This window comes from Dipodomys spectabilis, unplaced genomic scaffold, assembly GCF_019054845.1.
Source record: "Dipodomys spectabilis isolate Male_0828 unplaced genomic scaffold, ASM1905484v1 ptg000274l, whole genome shotgun sequence".
NCBI classification, from domain to species: Eukaryota; Metazoa; Chordata; class Mammalia; order Rodentia; family Heteromyidae; genus Dipodomys; species Dipodomys spectabilis.
Genome location: NW_024870951.1, coordinates 450,712 through 463,462, shown reverse-complemented (window position 1 = coordinate 463,462; position 12,751 = coordinate 450,712). Strand labels below are relative to the sequence as shown.

General features: G+C 33.5%; 1 pseudogene; it reads right to left on the bottom strand.

The window, feature by feature from the left end:
• Positions 1-3,433: 3,433 nt before the first annotated feature.
• On the bottom strand, positions 3,434-3,530 carry LOC122126334 (annotated as a pseudogene).
• Positions 3,531-12,751: the final 9,221 nt, after the last annotated feature.

Below are 12,751 nucleotides of genomic sequence, written 5' to 3'. Positions count from 1 at the left end.
TGCTTTAATTATGATGGCATTATTATTAGACAAATAAAATTTACAGAAGGGTGGTTTCACTGAAATGACATGACAGAACACTGATAAATAAAACATTGCAACACAGTTAGCTCTTTGCAGCCTCACCCTGTCCACATTGGCAAGCAACATTGCAACAGCACACGCACACATATACACATACACACATGTTCACACATGTACACACACATATACATGCATGCTAAATTCAGGGTTTATTGTACAAAAAAAATTCAAATAAATTATTAGTGATTAGGACAAATGATAATATGCCTTATTACAAAATAATACATAAACCATCACCACGCATGTTACATTTTACCTGCCTCTCTACATGTGACCACTTCATTTATTTTTAATTAATTAATTACCTTATTAATTAATTCATTTGTTTGGTGCTAATACTAGGGCTTGAACTCAGGGCCTGGCTTTGTCCCAGAATTTATTTTTTGTTTCAGTTTTCTCAAGGCTAGCATTTTACTGCTTGTACCACAGCTCCATTTGCTGGTTACTTTCAAATCAGAATCTAATGGACTTTTTTTTTTTTCTTGGTCGGCTTTCAAACCACAATCCTCAGATTTCATCTTTCTGCTTAACTACTACTAAAGACATAAGCCATCAGTGTGGCTTCTACTTTTTCCTCTAGAGTTATCTAATGCACATACTTAGATAGTAATTTAAAAATGAGAGTATAGAAGCAAGATGTACAGTGATGATACTGTCCTGTCAGAAATTCAAGTTAGTAATGTAAATTTATTCTTAAGACCATACACAAAAAATACCATGATATAGTGTAAGAGAATTCACTATTGAACATATGAGCCTTAAGAGCTTTCTAATAGATCCATTATTTATTGGTACCCAACATTAGAAAAATGTATGAGGCATTGGTAAAATAGAAGTCCTTTGCATGACTACATACATTCCTTGTTTTTTTAAAGACACTTCCTTTCATCTAAACAGGAGGCCTGTCTATTGTCTTCATGTGATTTTGATGATTGAAAGTGCTTAGTGAGAAGGTCAAAATGTATTAGTAGTCCTTAACTATCAATTCTCATTTTTCTTCTTGTAGAATATAATGATCAAATCAATAGTTCAGTATCAGCCAACAATAGTTCAGAATCATGCTTCCAGTGCAAGTGGATCACCAGGAAGAAATCCTCAATATCAATTTCCACAAAGTTTTGTCACAGATACAATCTCCCTGCCTTCTCTAGCTGCTTTACTACCTTCTTACTCCTTCATTGTGCAGCAAAAGTATGATTTAACTGATTTCAGTCAGATCTGTTACTAGAATTATCAAGGAATTAGTTTATTGTCTGTAATTTGGTCAAAGGTATGTCTCTTTATGTAGGCTTCTAAAAATGTATTTACTAATTTCAAGTAAATACATAAATTCTATTTCCATCTTTTTTAAAAATTAAAATTTTGTTTGCTCTATAAATTGATCAGAGGCATGGATTTTGTGGCTAGCTAGGTCACTGCACATCTGTCTCTTTCTCTCTTCCTTTCTAGGTTCTCATAGATAATATGATTGCCCATAATTATCCTAATTTGTTTTGCTTTTATATTTTTGGTTGCATCATTTCATTTTTTGCTCTGCCATTTTCCAAATCATTTATATAGAAGGCATTATTTCCTATTCTCTCATTCTTAGAATAAGCTGCACATGAAGACATCACTGGTTCTCATTTTCAGTGTGTACATTTGAATATGGAGGAACATCTTTCCTCTGCTCTCCATCAATTCCTTACTCTCCAATTAGAATAATTTCGAATTGGAAAATCGGAAAAATAGAAAATAAATCATGGTGAATAAACAGATGCAGAAAATTCACCGGATATTTCTGACCAGTAAAACCAATGTGAACTATTAGGAAATACATGGACACCTCATTCCCACGGGCACTCAAAGTATCTTGTTAGGCAATTCTTAGGAATATGAGGAAAAAGATGAAAAAGTAAGGAATGGTATTAATTGCAAATGCAATGGAGAAGGATCCCAGCAAATTTCTTCATTGGGCTGCCAAAAATATTCAGCTTACTACAGTGCGGAGACTTCTTTCCCAAAAGGCCACTCATGTGAATAGTAGGGATGACGATGAGTATACGCCACTTCATCGAGAAGCCTACAGTGGACATTGTCAGTGAGTTGGTGTCTCAAGCGGCACATGCAATAACTGTAGATGACTGAACACCCCTGCACAGTGCATATACGTGGAATAATACCAGAATGGTTTCTTTCTTATTTCATCACGATACAGATACCAATGCCCAAACTAAAGGCCTCTTGACCCCCTTATATCTTGCTGCTGAGAATTGAGATGGAAAAGATACGCTGGATCTCCTTCTGTTGAACCATTATATACAACCAGGCCTGAAGAACAACATAGAAGAAACTGCATTTGATATTGCCAAAAGGATAACTATGTATCACTACGTCTATGAAGTTGTGGAAGGCTGTACAAATTGTTCACCTAAATACTAATGGTCTGGTTAAGTTTCTTAAATTTCAAAAATGCGAGTCCATCTTTTGTGTCCCTACAAAATATTTTCACAATCCAAATATGAGGAATATCTTTTTCTTTTTGGTCGGTCATGGGGCTTGAACTCTGGGCCTGGGAGGTATCCCTGTGCTCTTCAACTCAAGGTGAGGACTCTACCACTTGAGCCAGACCTCCACTTCCAGTTTTCTAGTGGTTTATTGGAGATTAGAGTAGCATAGACTTTCCTTCTCAGGCTGGCTTTGAACCATGATCCTCAGATCTCAGTCTCCTGTGTAGCTAGGATTATAGGCATGAGCCACTGGTGCCCGGCAACACCAATATTTTACTGTAAAAATTCATGGATTCTGCGGCATTCTTCCAAGCGAATTGCCTGCATTGGATGTCAAAAAGTATTCAATAGTTTTTGTATTCATGTATAATGATTTCTTCAGTGTTTGTGATTTTTTAATCAGAAATAATTTTAACTTACCTGTTGAAATGAGTAGTACAGGAACTACAAGATTTCTGGTGCTTGTCTGAAAAAATATATTTTAAAATATTCTATATTCTATGTTTGCATAATGTTCATAATTTATTTTATTGTCTCCTAGATATACTTTGAATTCTACATTATTTTATAATATATAGGGTCATTAATGTGTCCTTTCCGATTGCATTCCATATAGAAACAGTTTGATTCCTTTTTTTTTTCTAGGTCTTAATATTATTTTTCTTTGGGATAAAATGACAATGTTGTCTAATTTGAAAAGTTTTGTAAAGTTTATGGTATGTAAAAGCTTTTCTGAGGTGAAGATTTAATACACTGATATCAAACTAAATTGAATTATATGAATTACTTGTATTGTTACACTTGTAATTTTGTAATCAACTTTTTAATAACTGTTTTTCATTTCTTGCATCTGAAGAGTGAATAATATGGAATACTTCTCAAATTTTCATATTATCCTTGTGCAAGTGCCATGTTAACCTCTGTAGTGTAATTTGAGTATACGTACTGCTGAAGCATGTAGTATCCTCTAAATTTAAGTAGTTAATGATGCAATCTTTATACAGGCTTATATCTATGGGTGCCTACCTGTAAAAAGGAAACCTTATTGTTCCTAACAATGCTATCGATCTTATTTCTCTAAAATTCTGTGAATAGTGGAAAAAATTATATTGATCAGTCGATTGCTCACATTTGCAAATTTTTTTTGTCAATGACTATCTTAAGTCTTTTTATTTGGAATTTGATCGTACTCTCAATTATTTATAGATAGGTCCAAAGGTGATGGCTTTTTCAAGTACTTATTTATCCAACTGAATTAGCTTTGTGGACCTAATGGATTCAAAGTAAGCGTTGCTTAAGAGCTACTTCTAAACTTCTTCAGCTGACATTTTCCCAAATGAGGTGTTACTGGCACAAATGTCTACCTGAGCCTTTAGCCTTCTTCCATGTGGGAACAGACCAACCAGAATATCTTACACTGACAGCAGAGATTGTCTTACTGGAACAAAACTCATCTTGGTTACAAGGGATCATAGAGAGCTGAATAGTTCAAACAGAGCTGTTCAGACTAGAAGGTATTTTATCAAATTATAATTGTTTATTATATCTTCCATTTCAAAAGTAGCTAAAGCCAAGAAGGTGAAAAAATTGTTAGTATGCATGATTACTTAATGTCCTGGCCTATCTACCATCCAACTGGGCAGGAACTTACACTACTGCCTTTTTATCACCAAACATTTTCATAGTCGCAGGAGAAGTCCATGTGTTTCTCCTCGTTATTAGGCATTAAATTCATAATGTTTTAATCACAGTGTTTCCTCTTGCCTCCATGCTGTAAATCTACAAAGGGTAAAGCTTTAGGTCTAACTATATCAAACACTGAGGTAGAGATAATGGAATAATACTTTAAAACAGAGTTGCTTTTGATACAGTCACTACAACAGAATAATGCAAAACGTGTGCCTTTTAATTATATTATATATAGTTATATATTTTATATTTATATGTGCTGATCTTATATTTCACACAGTGAAACTTACTGGAATTAGTTGATAATTTGACAAATAAATTGATATTTATTTATTCCAATAAATAGAATTGGAATATAAATAATTAGGTTTAAAATATATATTAGAATATAAAAAGTATCAATGCAATGTCTTTAGTATAAACTTGTGATACATTCCAACTGTTCTTGGTCTTCTGAATCCACATGGTAAAAAAAGCAATGTTTTCCGCTAATCTATAATGGATTTTAGTCTGCTGTTCTGTTTATTGATTTAACTCGCTTGTCCCAAACTGTCTTTCTCCATATTTCTGAAAAATTCCTACTGATTATGCCCAAATTTTGCTAAGATGTCTAAAAAATATTATTCTTCTGCAGTACCCATGGGTCCTAGGATCCCAGGTCCCAGTTACCTGCATCATCAGATAACAAGGGCAATACTTCTCACCCAGGCCCATGCAACATGTCAACACAAAGTAATTGAAGACCCATCTCAATTTCTCATTTCCTATGTTTCAGGGCCCCAATTCCTTGAGATCCAGGAATTAGCAGTAAGCAATTGTGAAATGCAAGGCAACTTAAAATGAAGGATGAGCACAAAATTTGAGAGAAAGTACTGTAATTCAAACATTCAACTTACAGATGACCAGCCAATATGAGTGAACAAGTTCACAAAGTGTCATAAGATTATTTTTAATACCCCTCCCCTATGATTAATGAAAGATTTTATTCCAATATAAGTGGGCCAAAAAATAGTTCCTGGAAGGATAGATCGATAATTGGTCTACCAAAGCTCGGAAAACTTTACTTAGAGGTCAAATGTAATTCAGAAATAAACATTTGAAGCACTAAGGAGTGCTTCAAAACACTGGGACTTCAGGACAACATGGTTCTGTGCTATAAAAATGTCACTCTCAAACCAATGATAATCTACATTTAATCTCCGGAAAGTGTATTCCTTTTCAAATAAACTTTTTAAAATCACATTCGCCAAAATAACATTTGACAAGTTGATGATACTTAGTAACTTACAAATTTTTCAAGTGTAGAGAGCAAGTTACAATAGAGTTGAATTATTTACACAGCACTATTGCCAAACACATTCAACCATTCATTAAAGTGTAGAAATAGTATCACCCAAAATTTGTGTTTTTCAGTAAGGGCCTTCCAGAAATGTGTTAAATAGATCAGCCTCCTAAATATCAAACCCAAACTTAAGCTAATAAATTTCATCATTTAATAAGGCATATTTTAAAAAGTCACAAATAGTTGCCTTATCATATGTTATTTTATGTTTTCTCTCTGTCTAACATAGTAAGAAATGACTTTAAGTCTTGAATATGGGTACTCATCAGAGATATGACAAAACTAATATGTCTTCTATTTCTATAGTATTCCTCTCTAGGTATAAATTTTAATTTTCTTCTATTTCCAAAACTTATAGATAGTAGAAAATATTATTCCATGTAAAATAAAAGAATCACACCATTGTACAAAGCCATTTATAAAAATTCATAGTTAGGAAAACATTCTAAGCCATTTTTTAACTTTCTTTTTGACTAAAGGTTAATCTTCCAAATGGATGAGAATAAAATCATGTTTAGGTGTCTCACGTCTCCAGTCTTGCAAATTGTTGCTGCCGATGAATGAATTATGGAAATATAAGCTGACATCAGTTCAAGAATATGCAGGATTTAAAGTCCATGGAATGTATATAAACCTTTCAAAGTATTAATAGACAGTTTAACCGTATGACTATAAGGAAGTTGAAACCAGAATGGAAATATACTAAAGACATAGAATGAATGAAAAATGAACAAGGGGCAATAAAGCTAGAATAGTCAATGTACACATATGATAAAGGAAGTGGTAAATTGGAAATAAGTCTTGGAGAAAGGATTGGTTGAGAATGATGGAAGGAGTGACTCTGATTTAGGAGCATTGGGCAATTAGATGGATATATTTAATTGTAACACAATTGCACAACCTTTTAAAATTCAGTTAAAAAACACGAAAAGAAACAAAAACACACAAAAATCACAACCAAACAGCAATCTCTAGAGAGTATGAATATGACCTCTCAAAATTTTAATCAGTTAATGAATGGCAGTCTTGGGAAAAGCAAGCAAAGCTGTTCAAAGAGGGAAGTTTGGAATAGGGGAGAATTTTGAACAGAATTAAATAGATTGTCTAAGGTTATAAATCACCTACATCTGCTGCAAATAGTATCTTTCTTCTACGAGTTTTCTGTCTGAACTGGATAATCCAGTTCTGAGACACACTTGGTAGCTTGTGAGGATAGAATGGAAGAAACAAGATCAAGAACCCATTACTCCACTGGAGAGAAAACAATCCTCTATATTTTCTCTAATCTCTCTTCACTACTCTTTCTTCATACTTTGAAGTCAATTGATTTTGAATTATATTTTTCCTTCTTTCTTCTGTCAAAGTAATTGTTCAAAGTAATTCATTAAATATTATTTGCCATTTTCTTCTTTCATGCTGTTTAATTGGCCAAGTGAGTACATTAACCTTCCCTCTTGCATTTGGTCGCCATGAAACAACATCTATGTTAATGCTGAGAAATCTAATGTAAAACTTTGTCTCCAGTCCAAGAAGATGTGCTCACAAATATTTGGCTTTATTTTTTTCTTTTACCTTGAAAGACTTCTTGTGTCTAAAGTGCCCACAAAAATAATTACTCCATCACTTGTTGGTTCAATCAGAATTGTCTAACCTCAAAGATATATTTTGCTAACATGATGCTTAGAGGAAACCAAAAAATAATGCACTTTTATCTTCTCTCTTAAAATTCTCCTTACATACCGTATCAGGAACAGTGAAGTTATTCTATGCAAAATTATTTCAATAGATTATTTTTCTCTTGGTCTTGCATTTCTTCACCAAGATGTATGGAGGAGAATAGATTTAAATCACCCATACCTTGGAAGACAGTGTCTGTTACAAAAGGACAATGCTTCTATGTCCCACTTCTATGTCCTCCTCTTAGCTCTTGCCGGAGTTCCAATTAATCACAGCTTCTTGGCTTCAAGTCTAGTGAAGCTGAAGGACTATACGGGCTCCACCACTGCTACATCTTCATTATTTGTCTTTTAAAACTCTTCAAGTTGCCTCATTGGATGTGGAATTTATTTTCATGTCTTGCATTGTAGTGAGCCAAATGGGCTCTGTAAAATCACTTTAGGGAGTAAAAATACTAACACAATTTATATCAAAAAGTTTCGGCCTCCCTTCACTGCTGTAGACAATACGCTTAGCTAAGGCTTCTAAGAAAACTATTCTTTATTAACTTTTTCGTTTGCTCAATTCTTTTCTGAACTTTTTGGCATATGTAATAACAGAAGTCTTTACTATCTCATATTAATAAGGATATTATTTTATGTGAGCCACTTAGAAATGTGAAATAATTGGTATGAAGTATCCAATCAGATTTTTTTTCTGTGTTTCACTGCTTCACATCCAAATACATTGTGGAAAGTGTTACAAACAGAAATGTGTAATCCCAACACCGTCTTTCATTGTGGAGGGCATTTTCTCCCTAAATATTTTGACTCAAATTATCTTTTTCAGAGAATTACTGTTTGGTAATTAAAGGTAAATTCACAAATTTTGATGCCTTACTTTTTTAAGAACTTTGAATTTAAATTCCAATACAACTTTGTTTCAAACAGTGAGAATATAGTTCCTGGGTAAGGACAAATCCAAGGGAACCTACAGGATTTACAGCAAGGTTTCTCAGGTTTGTTTGTTTAGTGTGAAAAAGATCCATCTTCATCCACAATGCTCCCTCTCTACTAAGTCTCTTTGGATTTCTTTTCATGAAAGCCTATTCTTCCAGCAAATTTAAAATTTTTTAATAGGCTAAGTTGTTAAAAATTTTGAACAATTAAAATTTAACTGTCATTACTTTAAAACTCTTGAAAATCCTTTATCACAACCGTGAATTCACCAATCCTAATTCCACCTTTACCATCAAAAAGTTAACATGCTGTTTTCATGATATAGTATCCATGCAGCTATTATTTTCCAGTGGCTTTGTTATGTGTATATATAACCATATTAGCTGATGCTAAGCAAAACGAATTCCAAGATATGGAAACAGATTTTTTTCATTTGTGGTTGTTGCTTCTGATGAACTATGTGATTTCTGTTTTCTTTGGGTTTTTCCCCTGTGGTTTATCCCTGCTGTATTTCATTTTGTATTGTGTATACATTTGCCTTAATTAGTGAAGGGAAGAGGAAAAGGATAATGGTGAGACAAAGGACAAAAGGCAAACCAATGCAATAGCAATACTCACAAGACAATATGTTGGAAAGATACATTACAACTTGTGAGGAGTGAAGGGGTGAAGGAAAACTGTGAGAAAAATGAGGGAGGGTTAACAAGTTTGAAAAGTTATGATTTAATACCTTACAATTACTGTAACCGCACTGTACATCACTTTGATAATAAAATTGAAAAAATAAGCTGCGTAAAATATAATTTCACTGTATTGGCACAGTAAATAATATTCTTTATGTAGTAATATTTTAAAAATTAATACTATTTGGCATCTAATTTGAATTAATTACCCTTTCTTTATCAGAGAGTCATCAACTTGAATGTTATCCAACTAGACAATATTTTCACAATATGCATGCCAAATTTTTCAAAAAAGAATAAATTTAGTACTTTCTCATTCTAAAACAGAAAACAGTTTAATGCTACAGAAACCCATAACTTTTAAAAGTAAGTTAGTTGTGAAGAGGACAGAATATATGTGTTCTTCAAAATTCATATGACTAATAACTACTCATTTTTAAATTCTCAACATTCCTGAGAAATTCAAAACAGTACATGTTTGCATGTTATGCAATTCTGCAATAGATGCAGTTTCCAATGGGGTGTTACAGATTGAGAAGTCAACAGAAAAATAGCCACATTCTGGTAGAGGATAAAACTATGAAGCATATGTAATAATTAATTCTTTAAGAGTAAGCAATTGTTTATCAAAGTAAGCTATTATTTCTATGACCATCAATCCCAAGATTTATGCCATAAAGTCATCCTAGCCCAACAGTTTCCAACTTGTAAGTGGCACCTTAAAATTCCTTAATTCACATCATGAATACCTTATCTCTATTTTGAAAAAATACTACACCTCTGCAAATGTGACGCCCTCCTTGTTCTGAAAAGAACACCACAATAAACTGAGCTGCATCATTTTTCCTCCACTGGAATTCTTGAGATCAGAACACTTGCAAATATTATTTATATTTATACTTTTTTAACTATCATAGATATTCAGGATGCTAAGATAGGAAAATTATGGTTCAAAGTCCACCCAGGCAGGAAGGTTTCTTAGAATCTTATCTCCAAAAAACTTCTCCACAAAAGACAGACTCAAGTGGCACTGAGGTTGAAGTGGTAGGGCACAAGCCTTGAGTATAAACAGGCTCAGAGACAATGCCCAGGCCAAGAGTTCAAGCTCTAGGATGAACCAATCAAACAAAAACAAAATAGAAAACAAACTCGAAACCTAGCATTTTTCTCCATGTATACAGAGGCATGTAAATAAGGAAATGGCTTCCTGTGTTATATATAGGTAAAAGAAAGAAGATGTCACACAATTACTCTCTTCATACCATATTAAAACAAACCCTTAAAAAATTGGTTTTTCTAAATGTGTAAATTAATGTCATCCATTTGTTGGCAACTCTGTCTAGATTATTCACATTAACATGGTACACATGTGGGAATTATCTATTAACTGTGTTCTAATTTTAACTCTCTTTAAAGAGTATCTAGGCAAATAGAATGCCAGAATCATTTGTGAATTTTTCAATTAATCCCTCAGCTTAAAAAGAATTTTGTAGTATCCTATAGAATATGAAATTACAAACAAAATCAAAAAATATATTTTAAATCGAAATTCTAATTTAACGAGGTCTGCAAAGTCCTACATTAGACGAACTTTGCTATTTCTCCAGACTTAAGCTTTTGTAAACCTTCAAAATTTATTTGGAATCCAACACAATGAGGCTTACTTACTTTTGCAAACTTTTGGATGGGAATCATGAGCTATTTTGCATTTAGGAATGTTCTGTAATGATGAGAGAATTTAAACCACAAGTGAGGAAATATATGAGATGCATTCAATAGGAATCTTCATTTCTCAAAACATAATTACAAAATTAGCCCAAACTTCCCACTGTATATTCCTTTCTTGTTGCTTGGTTTGTTTTACTGAGACAAAATTATTCTACCTGGTACAGGGAATCTATCGTTATGTAATTCCACTCTCTAATCTCCTGTCTGAGTGCTAGAATTCCAGACATGTATCACATTGCCCTGCCATAGTTTGTTTATTTAATCTAGAAACAGACTAGCAATTCTTAACTTCTCCTGTGATCTTATCCACAGACTGACTGCTCAGACTGTTTATGTACTATTTTCAAAGATGTTTTAACATTTTACACAGGATATGAACATTTTCAGATGCACCTGCAGGGTTCACTGATTCATTCCACCATTGATTCTATCCCGTTAATAATGATTGCTTGACTCTCTTATTATCTCTGGTCCCTACTGATGTAATATTCTCAATTTCTGGAGGAAAGTTCACTAGAGGGCTTTCCAATATTAAAAATTATCACTTGATTCTAGTCTTACTCAGGACCTATTTTCTATTGTTTTCTAACTATTCCACATATTCTGAGAGTTGTTTCATTTGTGTATTTTTGTGTGCACCTATAAGTGTCTCTGTGTGTATGTGTATGTTTGTATGTATGTATGCAAAAACCTAAATCTGTTATTCAGCAATCTTGCTCGTGACTGGTATTCAAGCTTTTGGCTGGTTAATTATAGGTAGTGTCTCAAAGCCTATACTGTCCAAGTTGAATGCAAATTGAACTTCCCAGACTCCTTTACATTCTTAGGTTTTATTTTTCCAGGAGTATCAACTTTTAAACTTCAAACTTTGTGAGTGTAAAGGCTAACCTGTAGCCCAGATTTTTAACTCAAGAATTCATATAAAGATAGATGAACATATACCTTGCATATCCTGAGTGTACACTGTTAGAAATGTGATCATAAACCAAGTTGTTGTGAGATCTGGGATTGGGGTTTAAAGCCAGCATGGGTAGAAAAGTCTTGGAGACTCTTTTCTCCAATAATTACCAGAAAAATGGAAGTGGCACTGTGGCTCAAGTGGAAGAGCACTAGCCTTGAGCTGCGTTTCAGAGGGACAGCGCCCTGTCCCATATTTCAAGTGCCATGAACAACAACAAAAACAACAAAAAGAATATAAGAAATGGAAAGAAAAAGAAATGTGATCTTATCCACCAGGTTCATTGCTAGTATAATTCCTGTTCTCTCAAGATGGACTCGTTTTTCCAGTTAAGTCTATTCTCCCATATCTGACTTGAATTGGAAACAGAATCATTCTTCCATTCTACTTTTTGCACATTTACGTGATTAGCAAGCGTGATTTAGAAAGGGAGTGGCCTCATGCTTCATGTTCCACTTAGGAGTAATGCTTTCTCTATATCATCCCATAAATCTACATACTGGACTTGGCTTTATTGTTTCAATGTTTTCTTATTTGTAGAGTCCTCTATATTGTATTTCACACATACATAAACACAGAACTTCTTTTTCTCCTATAATTGCTATTGTTTCTCTTACTGTTAACTCATGTACACTTGGGAAATTAATGCACAGCACATAGACTTACAATAAATGATCTGAGAACCTTCTTCACATTTAAAATTCACTTTAATTTACAGAGCACATAAGAAGTTTGAAAAAATGTTCTAATGGATAATGTATTTATAAGCAATTTAAATTTCATTTCTCTTTACTTAGTTGTCTCTGAAACACGTGTTACCTCATGTACAAATGTGTCCTTGTGCTATTTCGATGAAACCAGAAAACATCCTTTTTTTTTTTTTGAGCAGCACCATAGATTGTTACTGGAAGTAAGTGGAAGTAACTGTTACTGGAAGTGTAAACTGATCCCAGGAGAGGAATTGAACGTAGAGAAATTACAAAGTTCAAATTAACTATTGCTTTCCTTTTTACTGTACAAGAAAAGAATCCAAGGCTGGAAGGAAACTCTGTCCCTGACTTTTTTGAGTGTCTTTTACTCATATAAAACTTGTCTGTAAACTTCTGGTTGAGAGTATTAGAAAAGGACACAATATGCCATTTGAAGGCCAGCATAGAACAAAA